Source organism: Vidua chalybeata, chromosome 8 (assembly GCF_026979565.1).
Source record: "Vidua chalybeata isolate OUT-0048 chromosome 8, bVidCha1 merged haplotype, whole genome shotgun sequence".
Classification (NCBI taxonomy): Eukaryota; Metazoa; Chordata; class Aves; order Passeriformes; family Viduidae; genus Vidua; species Vidua chalybeata.
In genome coordinates, this window is record NC_071537.1 from 36,537,721 (window position 1) to 36,557,874 (window position 20,154).

Sequence of the window (20,154 nt, forward strand, 5' to 3'; positions counted from 1 at the left end):
GCTGCTGGATTCTTGCAATTGCCTTCAGTGCGCACAGAAGCCCGCTGCTCTGCTGCTTGGTTTTTCGCCTTCAGTCAATTACACACTGCTGAAGCTGAGGCAGGCTGTTCAGCTTTGCTGCTTTTCAGCATCTCAGCTGCCCTTCTGCTCTGTGACAGCTCTCCAGGTTTCTTGCCTTCGCCAGGCTGCAACGTGCCCGCTAGTACCAAGAACTGGGCAGGAGTGGGCAGAGAGCACGGCCATCTGCCAGCAGGTTGCAGCTTGCCCAGGAAAGTGCAGTGTCCTTGGAATGTGCAGCAAATCTTATTTCCTGGCAAGGTCGGGCTAAGTGAGCAGTGCTGGTACACTTTCTCCTTGAGAACTGAAGCGGAAAAGCTTTTCGCTAAGATGTAGGCGACTAGAGAGGCAGAATACGCAGCTCCGGAGCTGGCCGAAAGCAAGTGCCGCTTGCCGGCGTCTTTCGGCAGAAGCGGCGCTTCGGAGCGCACCGCTGCCGCTCCAGTGATCTGTGCGCGAAGTAGCCGCTTCTTGTCCTCCGGCAGCCGGAGATCGCGGTAGCTTGCAAGAGGCGAAGAACGAAGCCGCGAAGAAGCCGGCTTGTGTGCGAAGCTCGCAGACAGCTGCGGGACGGTGGCTGCTGCTCTCCTGCCTCTTGAATTCACTCTTGGCATGCCAATGGGAGGTGTTCCAGGACAACTTTCCTGGGTTTTGACCTAGTCGTCATGCATCCCACCTTGGAAATTCTTGTTGCTCCCCAGAGGCTCCGAGATGCAGAGAACACGGTGGCAGCTGCTGAAAAGAAGGGCAACTGTGAGTTGGTCAAGAAGCAAGAACCTAGGCAGCTGCCTGTGCTTGGCAAGGAGCAGCTGCTGGATTCTTGCAATTGCCTTCAGTGCGCACAGAAGCCCGCTGCTCTGCTGCTTGGTTTTTCGCCTTCAGTCAATTACACACTGCTGAAGCTGAGGCAGGCTGTTCAGCTTTGCTGCTTTTCAGCATCTCAGCTGCCCTTCTGCTCTGTGACAGCTCTCCAGGTTTCTTGCCTTCGCCAGGCTGCAACGTGCCCGCTAGTACCAAGAACTGGGCAGGAGTGGGCAGAGAGCACGGCCATCTGCCAGCAGGTTGCAGCTTGCCCAGGAAAGTGCAGTGTCCTTGGAATGTGCAGCAAATCTTATTTCCTGGCAAGGTCGGGCTAAGTGAGCAGTGCTGGTACACTTTCTCCTTGAGAACTGAAGCGGAAAAGCTTTTCGCTAAGATGTAGGCGACTAGAGAGGCAGAATACGCAGCTCCGGAGCTGGCCGAAAGCAAGTGCCGCTTGCCGGCGTCTTTCGGCAGAAGCGGCGCTTCGGAGCGCACCGCTGCCGCTCCAGTGATCTGTGCGCGAAGTAGCCGCTTCTTGTCCTCCGGCAGCCGGAGATCGCGGTAGCTTGCAAGAGGCGAAGAACGAAGCCGCGAAGAAGCCGGCTTGTGTGCGAAGCTCGCAGACAGCTGCGGGACGGTGGCTGCTGCTCTCCTGCCTCTTGAATTCACTCTTGGCATGCCAATGGGAGGTGTTCCAGGACAACTTTCCTGGGTTTTGACCTAGTCGTCATGCATCCCACCTTGGAAATTCTTGTTGCTCCCCAGAGGCTCCGAGATGCAGAGAACACGGTGGCAGCTGCTGAAAAGAAGGGCAACTGTGAGTTGGTCAAGAAGCAAGAACCTAGGCAGCTGCCTGTGCTTGGCAAGGAGCAGCTGCTGGATTCTTGCAATTGCCTTCAGTGCGCACAGAAGCCCGCTGCTCTGCTGCTTGGTTTTTCGCCTTCAGTCAATTACACACTGCTGAAGCTGAGGCAGGCTGTTCAGCTTTGCTGCTTTTCAGCATCTCAGCTGCCCTTCTGCTCTGTGACAGCTCTCCAGGTTTCTTGCCTTCGCCAGGCTGCAACGTGCCCGCTAGTACCAAGAACTGGGCAGGAGTGGGCAGAGAGCACGGCCATCTGCCAGCAGGTTGCAGCTTGCCCAGGAAAGTGCAGTGTCCTTGGAATGTGCAGCAAATCTTATTTCCTGGCAAGGTCGGGCTAAGTGAGCAGTGCTGGTACACTTTCTCCTTGAGAACTGGAGCGGAAAAGCTTTTCGCTAAGATGTAGGCGACTAGAGAGGCAGAATACGCAGCTCCGGAGCTGGCCGAAAGCAAGTGCCGCTTGCCGGCGTCTTTCGGCAGAAGCGGCGCTTCGGAGCGCACCGCTGCCGCTCCAGTGATCTGTGCGCGAAGTAGCCGCTTCTTGTCCTCCGGCAGCCGGAGATCGCGGTAGCTTGCAAGAGGCGAAGAACGAAGCCGCGAAGAAGCCGGCTTGTGTGCGAAGCTCGCAGACAGCTGCGGGACGGTGGCTGCTGCTCTCCTGCCTCTTGAATTCACTCTTGGCATGCCAATGGGAGGTGTTCCAGGACAACTTTCCTGGGTTTTGACCTAGTCGTCATGCATCCCACCTTGGAAATTCTTGTTGCTCCCCAGAGGCTCCGAGATGCAGAGAACACGGTGGCAGCTGCTGAAAAGAAGGGCAACTGTGAGTTGGTCAAGAAGCAAGAACCTAGGCAGCTGCCTGTGCTTGGCAAGGAGCAGCTGCTGGATTCTTGCAATTGCCTTCAGTGCGCACAGAAGCCCGCTGCTCTGCTGCTTGGTTTTTCGCCTTCAGTCAATTACACACTGCTGAAGCTGAGGCAGGCTGTTCAGCTTTGCTGCTTTTCAGCATCTCAGCTGCCCTTCTGCTCTGTGACAGCTCTCCAGGTTTCTTGCCTTCGCCAGGCTGCAACGTGCCCGCTAGTACCAAGAACTGGGCAGGAGTGGGCAGAGAGCACGGCCATCTGCCAGCAGGTTGCAGCTTGCCCAGGAAAGTGCAGTGTCCTTGGAATGTGCAGCAAATCTTATTTCCTGGCAAGGTCGGGCTAAGTGAGCAGTGCTGGTACACTTTCTCCTTGAGAACTGGAGCGGAAAAGCTTTTCGCTAAGATGTAGGCGACTAGAGAGGCAGAATACGCAGCTCCGGAGCTGGCCGAAAGCAAGTGCCGCTTGCCGGCGTCTTTCGGCAGAAGCGGCGCTTCGGAGCGCACCGCTGCCGCTCCAGTGATCTGTGCGCGAAGTAGCCGCTTCTTGTCCTCCGGCAGCCGGAGATCGCGGTAGCTTGCAAGAGGCGAAGAACGAAGCCGCGAAGAAGCCGGCTTGTGTGCGAAGCTCGCAGACAGCTGCGGGACGGTGGCTGCTGCTCTCCTGCCTCTTGAATTCACTCTTGGCATGCCAATGGGAGGTGTTCCAGGACAACTTTCCTGGGTTTTGACCTAGTCGTCATGCATCCCACCTTGGAAATTCTTGTTGCTCCCCAGAGGCTCCGAGATGCAGAGAATACGGTGGCAGCTGCTGAAAAGAAGGGCAACTGTGAGTTGGTCAAGAAGCAAGAACCTAGGCAGCTGCCTGTGCTTGGCAAGGAGCAGCTGCTGGATTCTTGCAATTGCCTTCAGTGCGCACAGAAGCCCGCTGCTCTGCTGCTTGGTTTTTCGCCTTCAGTCAATTACACACTGCTGAAGCTGAGGCAGGCTGTTCAGCTTTGCTGCTTTTCAGCATCTCAGCTGCCCTTCTGCTCTGTGACAGCTCTCCAGGTTTCTTGCCTTCGCCAGGCTGCAACGTGCCCGCTAGTACCAAGAACTGGGCAGGAGTGGGCAGAGAGCACGGCCATCTGCCAGCAGGTTGCAGCTTGCCCAGGAAAGTGCAGTGTCCTTGGAATGTGCAGCAAATCTTATTTCCTGGCAAGGTCGGGCTAAGTCAGCAGTGCTGGTACACTTTCTCCTTGAGAACTGGAGCGGAAAAGCTTTTCGCTAAGATGTAGGCGACTAGAGAGGCAGAATACGCAGCTCCGGAGCTGGCCGAAAGCAAGTGCCGCTTGCCGGCGTCTTTCGGCAGAAGCGGCGCTTCGGAGCGCACCGCTGCCGCTCCAGTGATCTGTGCGCGAAGTAGCCGCTTCTTGTCCTCCGGCAGCCGGAGATCGCGGTAGCTTGCAAGAGGCGAAGAACGAAGCCGCGAAGAAGCCGGCTTGTGTGCGAAGCTCGCAGACAGCTGCGGGACGGTGGCTGCTGCTCTCCTGCCTCTTGAATTCACTCTTGGCATGCCAATGGGAGGTGTTCCAGGACAACTTTCCTGGGTTTTGACCTAGTCGTCATGCATCCCACCTTGGAAATTCTTGTTGCTCCCCAGAGGCTCCGAGATGCAGAGAACACGGTGGCAGCTGCTGAAAAGAAGGGCAAGTGTGAGTTGGTCAAGAAGCAAGAACCTAGGCAGCTGCCTGTGCTTGGCAAGGAGCAGCTGCTGGATTCTTGCAATTGCCTTCAGTGCGCACAGAAGCCCGCTGCTCTGCTGCTTGGTTTTTTCGCCTTCAGTCAATTACACACTGCTGAAGCTGAGGCAGGCTGTTCAGCTTTGCTGCTTTTCAGCATCTCAGCTGCCCTTCTGCTCTGTGACAGCTCTCCAGGTTTCTTGCCTTCGCCAGGCTGCAACGTGCCCGCTAGTACCAAGAACTGGGCAGGAGTGGGCAGAGAGCACGGCCATCTGCCAGCAGGTTGCAGCTTGCCCAGGAAAGTGCAGTGTCCTTGGAAGGTGCAGCAAATCTTATTTCCTGGCAAGGTCGGGCTAAGTGAGCAGTGCTGGTACACTTTCTCCTTGAGAACTGGAGCGGAAAAGCTTTTCGCTAAGATGTAGGCGACTAGAGAGGCAGAATATGCAGCTCCGGAGCTGGCCGAAAGCAAGTGCCGATTGCCGGCGTCTTTCGGCAGAAGCGGCGCTTCGGAGCGCACCGCTGCCGCTCCAGTGATCTGTGCGCGAAGTAGCCGCTTCTTGTCCTCCGGCAGCCGGAGATCGCGGTAGCTTGCAAGAGGCGAAGAACGAAGCCGCGAAGAAGCCGGCTTGTGTGCGAAGCTCGCAGACAGCTGCGGGACGGTGGCAGCTGCTCTCCTGCCTCTTGAATTCACTCTTGGCATGCCAATGGGAGGTGTTCCAGGACAACTTTCCTGGGTTTTGACCTAGTCGTCATGCATCCCAGCTTGGAAATTCTTGTTGCTCCCCAGAGGCTCCGAGATGCAGAGAATACGGTGGCAGCTGCTGAAAAGAAGGGCAACTGTGAGTTGGTCAAGAAGCAAGAACCTAGGCAGCTGCCTGTGCTTGGCAAGGAGCAGCTGCTGGATTCTTGCAATTGCCTTCAGTGCGCACAGAAGCCCGCTGCTCTGCTGCTTGGTTTTTCGCCTTCAGTCAATTACACACTGCTGAAGCTGAGGCAGGCTGTTCAGCTTTGCTGCTTTTCAGCATCTCAGTTGCCCTTCTGCTCTGTGACAGCTCTCCAGGTTTCTTGCCTTCGCCAGGCTGCAACGTGCCCGCTAGTACCAAGAACTGGGCAGGAGTGGGCAGAGAGCACGGCCATCTGCCAGCAGGTTGCAGCTTGCCCAGGAAAGTGCAGTGTCCTTGGAATGTGCAGCAAATCTTATTTCCTGGCAAGGTCGGGCTAAGTCAGCAGTGCTGGTACACTTTCTCCTTGAGAACTGAAGCGGAAAAGCTTTTCGCTAAGATGTAGGCGACTAGAGAGGCAGAATACGCAGCTCCGGAGCTGGCCGAAAGCAAGTGCCGCTTGCCGGCGTCTTTCGGCAGAAGCGGCGCTTCGGAGCGCACCGCTGCCGCTCCAGTGATCTGTGCGCGAAGTAGCCGCTTCTTGTCCTCCGGCAGCCGGAGATCGCGGTAGCTTGCAAGAGGCGAAGAACGAAGCCGCGAAGAAGCCGGCTTGTGTGCGAAGCTCGCAGACAGCTGCGGGACGGTGGCTGCTGCTCTCCTGCCTCTTGAATTCACTCTTGGCATGCCAATGGGAGGTGTTCCAGGACAACTTTCCTGGGTTTTGACCTAGTCGTCATGCATCCCACCTTGGAAATTCTTGTTGCTCCCCAGAGGCTCCGAGATGCAGAGAACACGGTGGCAGCTGCTGAAAAGAAGGGCAACTGTGAGTTGGTCAAGAAGCAAGAACCTAGGCAGCTGCCTGTGCTTGGCAAGGAGCAGCTGCTGGATTCTTGCAATTGCCTTCAGTGCGCACAGAAGCCCGCTGCTCTGCTGCTTGGTTTTTCGCCTTCAGTCAATTACACACTGCTGAAGCTGAGGCAGGCTGTTCAGCTTTGCTGCTTTTCAGCATCTCAGCTGCCCTTCTGCTCTGTGACAGCTCTCCAGGTTTCTTGCCTTCGCCAGGCTGCAACGTGCCCGCTAGTACCAAGAACTGGGCAGGAGTGGGCAGAGAGCACGGCCATCTGCCAGCAGGTTGCAGCTTGCCCAGGAAAGTGCAGTGTCCTTGGAATGTGCAGCAAATCTTATTTCCTGGCAAGGTCGGGCTAAGTCAGCAGTGCTGGTACACTTTCTCCTTGAGAACTGGAGCGGAGAAGCTTTTCGCTAAGATGTAGGCGACTAGAGAGGCAGAATACGCAGCTCCGGAGCTGGCCGAAAGCAAGTGCCGCTTGCCGGCGTCTTTCGGCAGAAGCGGCGCTTCGGAGCGCACCGCTGCCGCTCCAGTGATCTGTGCGCGAAGTAGCCGCTTCTTGTCCTCCGGCAGCCGGAGATCGCGGTAGCTTGCAAGAGGCGAAGAACGAAGCCGCGAAGAAGCCGGCTTGTGTGCGAAGCTCGCAGACAGCTGCGGGACGGTGGCTGCTGCTCTCCTGCCTCTTGAATTCACTCTTGGCATGCCAATGGGAGGTGTTCCAGGACAACTTTCCTGGGTTTTGACCTAGTCGTCATGCATCCCACCTTGGAAATTCTTGTTGCTCCCCAGAGGCTCCGAGATGCAGAGAACACGGTGGCAGCTGCTGAAAAGAAGGGCAACTGTGAGTTGGTCAAGAAGCAAGAACCTAGGCAGCTGCCTGTGCTTGGCAAGGAGCAGCTGCTGGATTCTTGCAATTGCCTTCAGTGCGCACAGAAGCCCGCTGCTCTGCTGCTTGGTTTTTTCGCCTTCAGTCAATTACACACTGCTGAAGCTGAGGCAGGCTGTTCAGCTTTGCTGCTTTTCAGCATCTCAGCTGCCCTTCTGCTCTGTGACAGCTCTCCAGGTTTCTTGCCTTCGCCAGGCTGCAACGTGCCCGCTAGTACCAAGAACTGGGCAGGAGTGGGCAGAGAGCACGGCCATCTGCCAGCAGGTTGCAGCTTGCCCAGGAAAGTGCAGTGTCCTTGGAATGTGCAGCAAATCTTATTTCCTGGCAAGGTCGGGCTAAGTCAGCAGTGCTGGTACACTTTCTCCTTGAGAACTGGAGCGGAGAAGCTTTTCGCTAAGATGTAGGCGACTAGAGAGGCAGAATACGCAGCTCCGGAGCTGGCCGAAAGCAAGTGCCGCTTGCCGGCGTCTTTCGGCAGAAGCGGCGCTTCGGAGCGCACCGCTGCCGCTCCAGTGATCTGTGCGCGAAGTAGCCGCTTCTTGTCCTCCGGCAGCCGGAGATCGCGGTAGCTTGCAAGAGGCGAAGAACGAAGCCGCGAAGAAGCCGGCTTGTGTGCGAAGCTCGCAGACAGCTGCGGGACGGTGGCTGCTGCTCTCCTGCCTCTTGAATTCACTCTTGGCATGCCAATGGGCGGTGTTCCAGGACAACTTTCCTGGGTTTTGACCTAGTCGTCATGCATCCCACCTTGGAAATTCTTGTTGCTCCCCAGAGGCTCCGAGATGCAGAGAACACGGTGGCAGCTGCTGAAAAGAAGGGCAACTGTGAGTTGGTCAAGAAGCAAGAACCTAGGCAGCTGCCTGTGCTTGGCAAGGAGCAGCTGCTGGATTCTTGCAATTGCCTTCAGTGCGCACAGAAGCCCGCTGCTCTGCTGCTTGGTTTTTCGCCTTCAGTCAATTACACACTGCTGAAGCTGAGGCAGGCTGTTCAGCTTTGCTGCTTTTCAGCATCTCAGCTGCCCTTCTGCTCTGTGACAGCTCTCCAGGTTTCTTGCCTTCGCCAGGCTGCAACGTGCCCGCTAGTACCAAGAACTGGGCAGGAGTGGGCAGAGAGCACGGCCATCTGCCAGCAGGTTGCAGCTTGCCCAGGAAAGTGCAGTGTCCTTGGAATGTGCAGCAAATCTTATTTCCTGGCAAGGTCGGGCTAAGTCAGCAGTGCTGGTACACTTTCTCCTTGAGAACTGGAGCGGAGAAGCTTTTCGCTAAGATGTAGGCGACTAGAGAGGCAGAATACGCAGCTCCGGAGCTGGCCGAAAGCAAGTGCCGCTTGCCGGCGTCTTTCGGCAGAAGCGGCGCTTCGGAGCGCACCGCTGCCGCTCCAGTGATCTGTGCGCGAAGTAGCCGCTTCTTGTCCTCCGGCAGCCGGAGATCGCGGTAGCTTGCAAGAGGCGAAGAACGAAGCCGCGAAGAAGCCGGCTTGTGTGCGAAGCTCGCAGACAGCTGCGGGACGGTGGCTGCTGCTCTCCTGCCTCTTGAATTCACTCTTGGCATGCCAATGGGCGGTGTTCCAGGACAACTTTCCTGGGTTTTGACCTAGTCGTCATGCATCCCACCTTGGAAATTCTTGTTGCTCCCCAGAGGCTCCGAGATGCAGAGAACACGGTGGCAGCTGCTGAAAAGAAGGGCAACTGTGAGTTGGTCAAGAAGCAAGAACCTAGGCAGCTGCCTGTGCTTGGCAAGGAGCAGCTGCTGGATTCTTGCAATTGCCTTCAGTGCGCACAGAAGCCCGCTGCTCTGCTGCTTGGTTTTTCGCCTTCAGTCAATTACACACTGCTGAAGCTGAGGCAGGCTGTTCAGCTTTGCTGCTTTTCAGCATCTCAGCTGCCCTTCTGCTCTGTGACAGCTCTCCAGGTTTCTTGCCTTCGCCAGGCTGCAACGTGCCCGCTAGTACCAAGAACTGGGCAGGAGTGGGCAGAGAGCACGGCCATCTGCCAGCAGGTTGCAGCTTGCCCAGGAAGTGCAGTGTCCTTGGAATGTGCAGCAAATCTTATTTCCTGGCAAGGTCGGGCTAAGTCAGCAGTGCTGGTACACTTTCTCCTTGAGAACTGGAGCGGAGAAGCTTTTCGCTAAGATGTAGGCGACTAGAGAGGCAGAATACGCAGCTCCGGAGCTGGCCGAAAGCAAGTGCCGCTTGCCGGCGTCTTTCGGCAGAAGCGGCGCTTCGGAGCGCACCGCTGCCGCTCCAGTGATCTGTGCGCGAAGTAGCCGCTTCTTGTCCTCCGGCAGCCGGAGATCGCGGTAGCTTGCAAGAGGCGAAGAACGAAGCCGCGAAGAAGCCGGCTTGTGTGCGAAGCTCGCAGACAGCTGCGGGACGGTGGCTGCTGCTCTCCTGCCTCTTGAATTCACTCTTGGCATGCCAATGGGAGGTGTTCCAGGACAACTTTCCTGGGTTTTGACCTAGTCGTCATGCATCCCACCTTGGAAATTCTTGTTGCTCCCCAGAGGCTCCGAGATGCAGAGAACACGGTGGCAGCTGCTGAAAAGAAGGGCAACTGTGAGTTGGTCAAGAAGCAAGAACCTAGGCAGCTGCCTGTGCTTGGCAAGGAGCAGCTGCTGGATTCTTGCAATTGCCTTCAGTGCGCACAGAAGCCCGCTGCTCTGCTGCTTGGTTTTTCGCCTTCAGTCAATTACACACTGCTGAAGCTGAGGCAGGTTGTTCAGCTTTGCTGCTTTTCAGCATCTCAGCTGCCCTTCTGCTCTGTGACAGCTCTCGAGGCTTCTTGCCTTCGCCAGGCGTCAACGTGCCCGCTAGTACCAAGAACTGGGCAGGAGTGGGCAGAGAGCACGGCCATCTGCCAGCAGGTTGCAGCTTGCCCAGGAAAGTGCAGTGTCCTTGGAATGTGCAGCAAATCTTATTTCCTGGCAAGGTCGGGCTAAGTCAGCAGTGCTGGTACACTTTCTCCTTGAGAACTGGAGCGGAAAAGCTTTTGGCTAAGACGTAGGCGACTAGAGAGGCAGAATACGCAGCTCCGGAGCTGGCCGAAAGCAAGTGCCGCTTGCCGGCGTCTTTCGGCAGAAGCGGCGCTTCGGAGCGCACCGCTGCCGCTCCAGTGATCTGTGCGTGAAGTAGCCGCTTCTTGTCCTCCGGCAGCCGGAGATCACGGTAGCTTGCAAGAGGCGAAGAACGAAGCCGCGAAGAAGCCGGCTTGTGTGCGAAGCTCGCAGACAGCTGCAGGACGGTGGCTGCCGCTCTCCTGCCTCTTGAATTCAATCTTGGCATGCCAATGGGAGGTGTTCCAGGACAAACTTCCTGAGTTTTGATTTTATTTTTCATGCATCCCACCTGTCACGATCCGCTTTTTGCAGGGTGTCGTGATGGTTCTTTTCACCGATCCCAAAAGTGCAAAAAGGCAAACAACAAGGGACTATCAGTTAATCACAACAAATGCACCTTTATTAGGGGCCAAACCAGTAAATGCGATAGTGGGGATCGGAAAGGAGATAAAAGGAGAGAGAGAGAGAGAAGAGGGGTATGGGAATAGCTACCAACACAGGCGAGATCCTCAGTGGTCCGGACGATGGGGATCCGTCTGTCGTGTCGGGGGAGTCTCCGAAGTTCTGGTCGACTCGGGGCTCCAGTTATAGTCCACAGAGGAAAGAGGGGGGAGCAAGTGTAACAACGAAAGTCCATTGTAATCGCCACGCGGGAACAGCTGAGTCCACAGAAACCACCAAAGCAAGACGAATACAATGAAGAATGAGTCCATTTGAATCACTGAAGGGAAGCAGGTCATGTCATTAGTGGTCAGACCACCAATTTCCCCTCCTCCCTGTAGCAGGGGTCTCAGTCTCAGTCCTTGGGAGGAGGGTTCTCATTCTTTGTTTGTCACAGTGGTAACGAGGCAGATGAGGGGTCTTCAATGAAGGACCCCGGGAGACACCCCAAAAGTTCATTTGGCTTAAGAACGGAGATTAGAAGCAGGCCGCGCATCAGGCTGTCCTGTGCTGGGTCCACGTCAGGTCTTTGCCAAGTCCTTGCCAAGTCCTTGCCAAGTTCTTGCCAGGCCTTGTTCGGAACAGCTAGCATGACGGTTCAGTGGTTGCACCTGCACTGTGTCCTGTTCTAAGCCGGAACTGCAGTGGAGGAAGGGATTCTTTCTCGTGGCAATCGGAAGGCAGAATGGAAAATGAGGGGCTTCAGACGGGCTCTTACACCACCCCGTGACTGACGATTGCCCTCGAAAGATCTTCATCAGCAGGGTTCCATGGTGTCGTCGTGGAGTCTTCAGGACTCATCAAGTGTTGGCAGCACATTCCAGGGAAAAGGGAAGAGAAAAAGGAAAGGAAAGAGAAAACAGGAAAACTAAGACAAGAATTAAATCAGCAATAGTTTGTTTAAATAATAATCAATATTAATCAATTAAACAATAAATTGATCAAATAATAAACCAGTATAATCAATATTAAGCAGTAAAGTAATAAACTTAGTATCATCGATATTACTCAGTATAATTTTATAATCAAGAAACAAAAATAATTAAAACAGTGATTAAAGGAAATCATAAAACAAAATGATGTAAAACATATCTACCAACCCTATAATCTTCTTGTGTCTACAGTCCTGGGAACATCTATAGTGTAAAGGATGTCGGCCAAGTGGTGTGCATTAATTATAGATGTTAATTTTGTTCATCGTTTCATCATTCTCCAATTTACAATAAGCAAGATTACTGATAAAACAAAACCAATCATAACTAAAATCAGAAGAACAACAACGGGATGGCACAATTTGTTCAGGATACCGGTGGCGGTGGGTGACCACCCGAAAAGGTTATCCCACCACTTGTGCTCGGCATCACTTTCCACCCTTTCTACAACACGATGTATTTCTTGCACATCATGATGAACAGTTACCAGAGTTTTCTGTCCATTCTCCTTGATTTTTCCTAGGATCTCTATTAGATCTTGATGAAGTAATAGTTGCTTTACCAAAGTAAGGTTCATCCCAATGGGAGTAGGCAGTAGCTTGTGAATCAACATGAGATTGGGTTCTAAAAGTTCATGTAAGGTAACTGGAGCTACAAAAGAAAAATCACATCCTGCAATTTTAGTAAAGTTGCAAGCACAATAATTTGAATGATTTTTAGTATCTACTACTGTACTTTCTATAAACACAGTATCACAAGCGGTTCTGAAGCAGGCACGCCCATTGCCTGTAGATACAAGGACTGTTTCAGAAGTCTCGTTAGGATGAATATCAAAATGACAGCTATTTTGTTCTGTGTCTAAACAGATATCTTGAGCTATAATTGCGTTACCTTCGCAGATAAACCCTAGTTGTTCTCGGATAGTACAGGACTCTAAATTGACAGTTTGCCATTTGTCATCAATTTGACGGGCCCATTCTCTATGTTCAGAAGGATAGAAAGTGGGTCCATCATGATTTAATGCTAATGCGATGCTAGGGAATATCAAATGCACTGAGGCATTACTTATGGTCAGCACAAAATGCTGTGGCTGTGTTTGTGTTAGGGTCATAGGTAAAATTCACTAAATTCCACCAGGATTGGAAATCTCTTTCAAAGTCAGTGGCACTGTCCCAGACTATTTTCCTAATCTCAGTAGGAAAAGTGCCTTCTTCACCTTCTCTTATAATTGAGGCAGCAACTGACTGCATTCATAATTGAGCCTGGATACAGCTAAGAGCTAAGGAAACATTGCTTTGTGTGGCATTAAGTGCATCAATGATCAATTTTTTATCCTTCACATTTATCTTTTCCCAATTTGGTAGAATGTTTGATAGCAAGCACTGATGTATTCCCAAGGCCGATAAGGACGACTGCAGTGGTTGCTGTATTTTGGTCAAATCTCTAGTCGTAGAAGCCAATTTATTCATTAATACCTCTGAACTGATTCCCAATTCTGTTCCCACAACACCAGTTAATGTCTCTTGGCACCCGCTTTTTAGGAGGGTTCCACTGTCGCAGCCAGGCTGTCCAAGCCTGAAAAGAGGTTTGCAAAAAGGGTGAACAAGCTGGTTGTATTTCTGAGACATTGTTTTGCATCAGGAATTTGACTTGTTTAAGAGACCATGCCGGATCAAATAATATCTGTTGTTGCCCAGTTTTCTTGATTATATATGGTCCAACTTCAAAAATTTTCGGGGTAAGCATAACTGGTGGCTGGGCTCGAGTGGTGGTAGTGGTGGTGGTATAAACCGTAGTAGATTGAGCTACAGCATTTATTATAAACTTAAAAGAAAGCCCTTTGGTGTTTTTTCCCCATAAACAAACCACTTCTGCAGTCTGTGTTAGTGTAAAATTGTGCCAACAATCCTGTACGCTTGGGTGCGTGCAGACCTTTTGTGCTTAAAGAGATCCTTTCACTTTTTCTGCATGCTACCACAATTAGTTCAGACCACAGTCACTCAGCTGGTTTCTGGCCATGGGGTTGTGGTAGGATGCAGAAAAGTATTACCAGTTTGATCATGGATTAGGTGGTCTTCATGTCCCTTGGAGTTCTTCTGAAAAAGTAAACACAACAGAATTCTGCCACCGAGAGGCAGAAAAGTTAGAATGATGGAATTATTCAGCATGTATTTGTCCAATGCTCTTTCCCTAGAGCACCAGAGGCTTCCCATGCATATTTATTCAGAGGGGGTTTTAGCACAAGTGCTACTAGTCCTATAGTAAGAGAGGTCCACCAGAACAGGTTGGCCAGGGTCATGAGCTGGATTATTAGGATCATTTGGTAGAGAGCATAGGAGTCAGTGTAGATGCAGACCAAAGAGGAATTCTGTGCTTCTCGTTGAAAAACACGCCAGACAGCTATCAGCTCCCCAATGTGTGCACTACCTTCTCCCTCTGTAATCATTTGCTCACCAGAGGAAAAGTGGAGGGCTTCTGCCCTATATTTCCATACTTTTCCTTTCCCTTTAGCAGAAGCATCAGTAAACCAAGAGTTTGCTGATTGTTTGGGGCAGAAAGGAGGGGTTACTTTGATTACAGAGGCAGGTTTGTCCAAGCTCTCAGTTTCTTGGATTGGTAAAGTTTTTACAGATCCTTCTGTCATTGAGAAGAAGTTACAGTAATGTTCAACCTGAGCATACCACTTTCTCACTAAGGCCCTCTGGGCCACCCCGTCAGGAGGGGGAGTCCCACTAGTGGCTGTCTTAATAACCTTGAAGGGGCCTCTCAATACAACTGGTTGTTTTCGTGCAATTTTTTCTACTTCTAGGAAAGCTAAGATAACCATCAACAATCCTTTTTCCCAGGTAGTGTATCTTTTCTCAGCATCTTTGGAACCACGGGAGTAAAAACCAACAGGTCTTGTCAGACCCTCAGCACCCCGCTGCCATATGTGTACTGACAGCCCTGAGGAGGCAAATCCCCATTCCACCTGGAAAGGATCTGTAGGATGGATAGGGGTCTGCAAGTGCTTGATGAGCTGTTGCTTCAAAAATCAGCAATTGCAATGCTGACTCCTGAGAAAGACTCCAATCCCATTTCACCCCTTTCCTCAACAAGTCATAAAGGGGAACAAATGGGTCCTTCTGCTTACTAGGAAATCTATCTGGTCTTTCTACAGGAGATACAGCTGCTATCGTTTTTGGAAGGAGAATTGCTGTAGGTTTGAGTGATTCTGGAAGCCCACAAATTCAAGGGGTCGTTATCTCGGGCTTCACAGGTAATTGCATCAGGGATTCAAAGCCAGGAATTAATTTCTTTTTGTGAGTCATTTGCAGGCAAGCAGCTTTGTGCACATTTTCCAAGAGTTGGTCGGGGGTACTAATTATAGCTATGGGATCTCCCCTTTCCAAGGGGCTTGTTCCCCCGGCCCAAAAAGCTGCACGCTGTGTCAGGGACCATGTGTCACCTTTCTCTCCTGTTGTTAAGAAGACACCATGTCCCCAGTACCCACTGGCTTCCTGTTCAGTTAATTGAATTTGATCACCACCAGTGAGGGACACCCGGAAAACATATTCTGTTTCTGATTCATGTGGAGGGTGTCCATATTCCCTTTTAAGCTTAGCTAGCTCAGTGGCAGTGTTTAGTTGTGATGGTATGTGTTTGGTTGTGATGTGAGGTTGGAGATCATCATCACTGAGATAGCTATACACTGAGATAGTTTTAATCAAGGGTCTCAAGTGATGGCAGCAATGTTCCCCACAATTACTTGCTGCTTCAAGTTCTTGATGAGGATAGATTTGTTTCATGTGAGGAGTTTCCTTCTCCTCAGGCTCTGTAGAGGAATCAGCATGATGTGATTTGTTAACATGTTCCTCTGTTAAGGCAGCTCGCAATGCATAGATCACATCTTTTGCTTCATAGAACTGTTTTTGCAAAATTTCAACTAGATTTTGAAGGGAGTCTATTAGAGCATGTTCCTCACTTCTTCGCTCGAAGCCATTTTCTATAGCTGCCATAAGACAAGCTCCCAAAACTGAGCATAAGATAGTTTTATTTTTGCCCAGTTTGAATTTTGTTTCATGTTGTAATGAACACACTCTATCAATAACATTTTCTAAGTTCAACCAATTACTCTGTGCCCATTTTTCTCCTTCCGTAGAAGGTCTGGCATTGTGTTTGGCTAGTAGTGCATAAAATTCAGCTTTAATTTCAAGGCTAAGATTGTCACTCATTTTGTGAAGGGACCAAAACCACGACAGGGAGCTACAAACTTAAGTTCCACAAAACTACACAGCCCTCGCTGTGTCGCCCTTCGCTTCCCTGGCTGGGTGAAAGGACAATCATCTGCCTGGGAGGCTCTGCTTAGTTGCTTCAAGTTGTCCCTTCCTTCCCAGACCAGATACACAACAACAACGAAACAAGTGTCCCGCCTTTTGCACTAGTGGATCCTTTGTGAATTTCCAAAGACAGTGTGGGTGCCTTTTCAGCTGCAACCCTTCTGTCTAGACAGAAATCCTGTCCGTGACGCCAATTTTAATGTCACGATCCGCTTCTTGCGGGGTGTCGTGATGGTTCTTTTCACCGATCCCAAAAGTGCAAAAAGGCAAACAACAAGGGACTATCAGTTAATCACAACAAATGCACCTTTATTAGGGGCCAAACAGTAAATGCGATAGTGGGGATCGGAAAGGAGATAAAAGGAGAGAGAGAGAGAGAGAAGAGGGGTATGGGAATAGCTACCAACACAGGCGAGATCCTCAGTGGTCCGGACGATGGGGTTCCGTCTGTCGTGTCGGGGGAGTCTCCGAAGTTCTGGTCGACTCGGGGCTCCAGTTATAGTCCACAGAGGAAAGAGGGGGGAGCAAGTGTAACAACAAAAGTCCATTGTAATCGCCACGCGGGAACAGCTGAGTCCACAGAAACCACAAAAGCAAGACGAATACAATGAAGAATGAGTCCATTTGAATCACTGAAGGGAAGCAGGTCATGTCATTAGTGGTCAGACCACCAATTTCCCCTCCTCCCTGTAGCAGGGGTCTCAGTCTCAGTCCTTGGGAGGAGGGTTCTCATTCTTTGTTTGTCACAGTGGTAACGAGGCAGATGAGGGGTCTTCAATGAAGGACCCCGGGAGACACCCCAAAAGTTCATTTGGCTTAAGAACGGAGATTAGAAGCAGGCCGCGCATCAGGCTGTCCCGTGCTGGGTCCACGTCAGGTCTTTGCCAAGTTCTTGCCAAGTCCTTGCCAAGTTCTTGCCAGGCCTTGTTCGGAACAGCTAGCATGACGGTTCAGTGGTTGCACCTGCACTGTGTCCTGTTCTAAGCCGGAACTGCAGTGGAGGAAGGGATTCTTTCTCGTGGCAATTGGAAGGCAGAACGGAAAATGAGGGGCTTCAGACGGGCTCTTACACCACCTTGGAAATTCTTGTTGCTCCCCAGAGGCTCCGAGATGCAGAGAACACGGTGGCAGCTGCTGAAAAGAAGGGCAACTGTGAGTTGGTCAAGAAGCAAGAACCTAGGCAGCTGACTGTGCTTGGCAAGGAGCAGCTGCTGGATTCTTGCAATTGCCTTCAGTGCGCACAGAAGCCCGCTGCTCTGCTGCTTCGTGTTTTGCCTTCAGTCAATTGCACACTGCTGAAGCTGAGGCAGGCTGTTCTGCTTTGCTGCTTTTCAGCATCTCAGCTGCCCTTCTGCTCTGTGACAGCTCTCGAGGTGAAACAGAGATTTTTAGAGTTAGGTTAACAAAATGAATTAAGCATTTCTAATTTAGCTTGTAGAGTTATCTGTTGAATTTTCAACCTTTTACTTAAGAAACCTCTGCCTAATACAAAGGGCAAGGGAAAATGCAAATTTCTGAAGCTTTTTGCATAAAGAACAATACCAGAAGAAGCAAAGAACCCAGATAAAGAAGCTCCTCTGTCTCTAAGCCTATCAAGACTGACAGACGTACTCAGATAAGCACCAAAGGACCAAAAGCGCACGCGCAGAGAGGAAAAGTTCAAAAGTTCAATCATGAGGAAGACCATAATCTTCAGCCTCAGGACCACCAAGAGACCCCCCGTACGACCACCACAGCAAACCACGCATGCCCAGAAGGGCGTGGACTTACTTAGCATGGGAAGCGAGGACAGGCGGGGCCAGGGGTTGAATACGCATGAAAAAGTCGTGCAGTGTATTGCATATGGAACATCTTTAATAAAAGTGTGGGTCAGACTGAGGCTCGGGGCACAAGTTTTGGAGAGCTATCTCACTTGTCCCGGGCGCTGACGTACATACCCACTTCATAACTAACCCAGGTTATGGAATCTCTTGATTTATTCCGCGTATCGTTTCAGTTGGCGACCACGAAGGGACTGCTCTGCTCACCCGCAGGTCCGGTTGGGAGCAGACACCCTCAGGCGCCACGGGGCTTTTCCCGGAGGGACTCTGCGCCTCGGCTGTACACTGCGGGGAGCATACCACGGCCCGTCGACTAGCGGATGAAAGCGGTGTGTATTAATTTATTTTCTTAAGGTTGGCACTGATAAGTCGCAAAAAGATGTTTTTGCGCGCAGGTTTGCCTAGGGGCTTGCAAGCAGACCGCCATCGGGGGAGAGGCCGGCGGCGGGAGGACCTCCCCAGCTGATAGCGCGGCTCGGGGAGGGCGAAATCGCGATTTCAGTGTGTGGTGTGTGTCCCGATTGCAGTGTAGTGTGTCTGTTACGTCCGGACGTGCGTGCTTGTGCGTGTGTGTGTATGTGTGAGTGGAACAGTGATGCGCGGTGCGGCGTTGCTAAGATAGAGAGACGCGGCGCGGCAGTGCTAGAGAGCGCATGCGCAGGGCAGCTCTCAGCCCACACTACCTGCTAGTGCGGGTAGTGCGCATGCGCAGGGCAGCTCTCAGCCCACACTACCTGCTAGTGCGGGTAGTGCGCATGCTCGGGGCGGCTAGCAGCCACTCTACCTGATAGAGCGGGTGGGGCGCATGCGTGGCACGGGCTGTCCCTGGCGAGCGAGGGGAGCGCGGCGCGGGGCTTAAGTCGGGGCTTGCAAAGGTGCTTTAGGCGCAGCCCAGCTGATAGCGCAGCGGGCGCGCGGGCACAAGCCGCGGTTTGAGGAGCTGCTTTGAACGCCGCTAGCTGATAGCGCAGCTAGTGGCAGCGTGGTACAAGCTAGGAGTTACAAGCACCGCTTACAAGCATCGCTAGTTGGTAAAAAGCTTGCAAAAGTAGCCAGCGAGCCCGGCTGGGCTAAGAGTTAAGTGTTTGTTATACAGTAGCACTGCCCTTCAGTGTGAAAAGCTGTCACTGGTGTAGGAGGAGGGGTTGGGGAAGGCAGTCTAGGGTTGCCATGGGAAACAGCAGTTGTATGAATTCTCCACCCCCTTTTGTAGGAGAATTGTACCCTCCCCCTGTCTTGTCAGTTATTGTTCAAGTCTGCCCCTTAGCCTAGAATCTTCTCTGTTCCACGTTTTCCCTTTAGTTCTTCCACCAAGAACACTCCTTTCCCTTTTCCCCACTGGTTAATGTTATATTTCCCCTCCCTTTAGCCTTCTCCCTGTGATAAATTGAGGCGAATAATTTGATTCAGCCTTTTGAAGGTCAATTAGAATTTTATTAATTACAGCAAGCAGTAGCAAGCAAAACAGCGCTGGGTGGGTAGGGGTCTCCTAACCGCCCCTCCTGCAGTGTCCCACACTGCAGTGCCCCACACCCCACCCCCCTTATTCAGTCTCTTTTATAGTTTCTTGGAGGTTTCTTCATTCGCGTCTCTTGCCATAGCGGTGGGCGTAGCTTGAGCATCCCTCTGCATCGTGTCTGCGTTGTGTCGAGGCAGGTGATCGTTGGTTTCACAATCGGTTCCGGACAATGATGGGCGTACCCGGAGCACTCCTACGTTGTCTAGTCCGGTGGCTGTTGCCTGGTGGTCGCTGATTTCATAATCAGCTCCGGCCATCCCCCAACATCCTTAGCCTGTGTCTGCAAGAGAAGCTAAGAAAAGCTCCCTAAATGGTGATTAATCATACTTGCGGTCTTGCGTTTTGCAATATGTCTATAGCCTTGCAATATGCCTATAGCCTTGCGGTTTGTAGCAGTTGCTTCTTTATTGTCCTTTTTTTAGTAAAACCCACGAGTTGCTGTTTCCCAACTTCACAGATGCTTCCCCTATCTCCTAACAAGCAAGCTAGTCCCTCATACTTTAATTTTATTTTTCCTCCTTTAATATTCCAATTCCTTTGATGAACAAACAAGTTACCACAGTTTATCACAATCCCCCATTTTCTCTTTTACCATTTCGTTCATCAAATCGCTTTGCTGTTTCGTAGGCTAGAAGTAAAGTGTTTAGCATTGTCCTGACTAGAAACACCACTAGGACAGAGCAATAGAAAACTAATAATTCGCCAATAAGGGTGGAGTCCTAGCCTTGATTTTGTTTTGTAATATCCTGTTTTCCCCTTTTTGGCTTGCTGCTCCCTTGGTGTTTCGGAGGCACTTAGACTGGTCCTTTGAGGGATCCTAGTACTCGGCTGGCAATAGTTGGAGCATTTCAGCATTGTTCCACTTAGAGGGGGCTTGGCCTTTTCCTCTCTGCCTCGCTCGCCGACTCGGGTGCTTCGAGCCGCGAGGTAAACCATCTTCTCGGCAGCAGCAGTACTCGCCTGAGCGTCCCCTTTTCCGCTCCTGCCTAGCCTTGTACTGTTCCCAGTTCTTATCTTTGACCAGAAGTGGGTTGCAAGGAATCCCCTTCAGTTCCTTTCGACAACACCCTTTTATTACCTGAGCAGCAAATGGAGTGGGCTCGTTAGTATGAAAACAAAAATACTCAGGGTATACTCCCTTGGTAAATATTTCCCACCACTC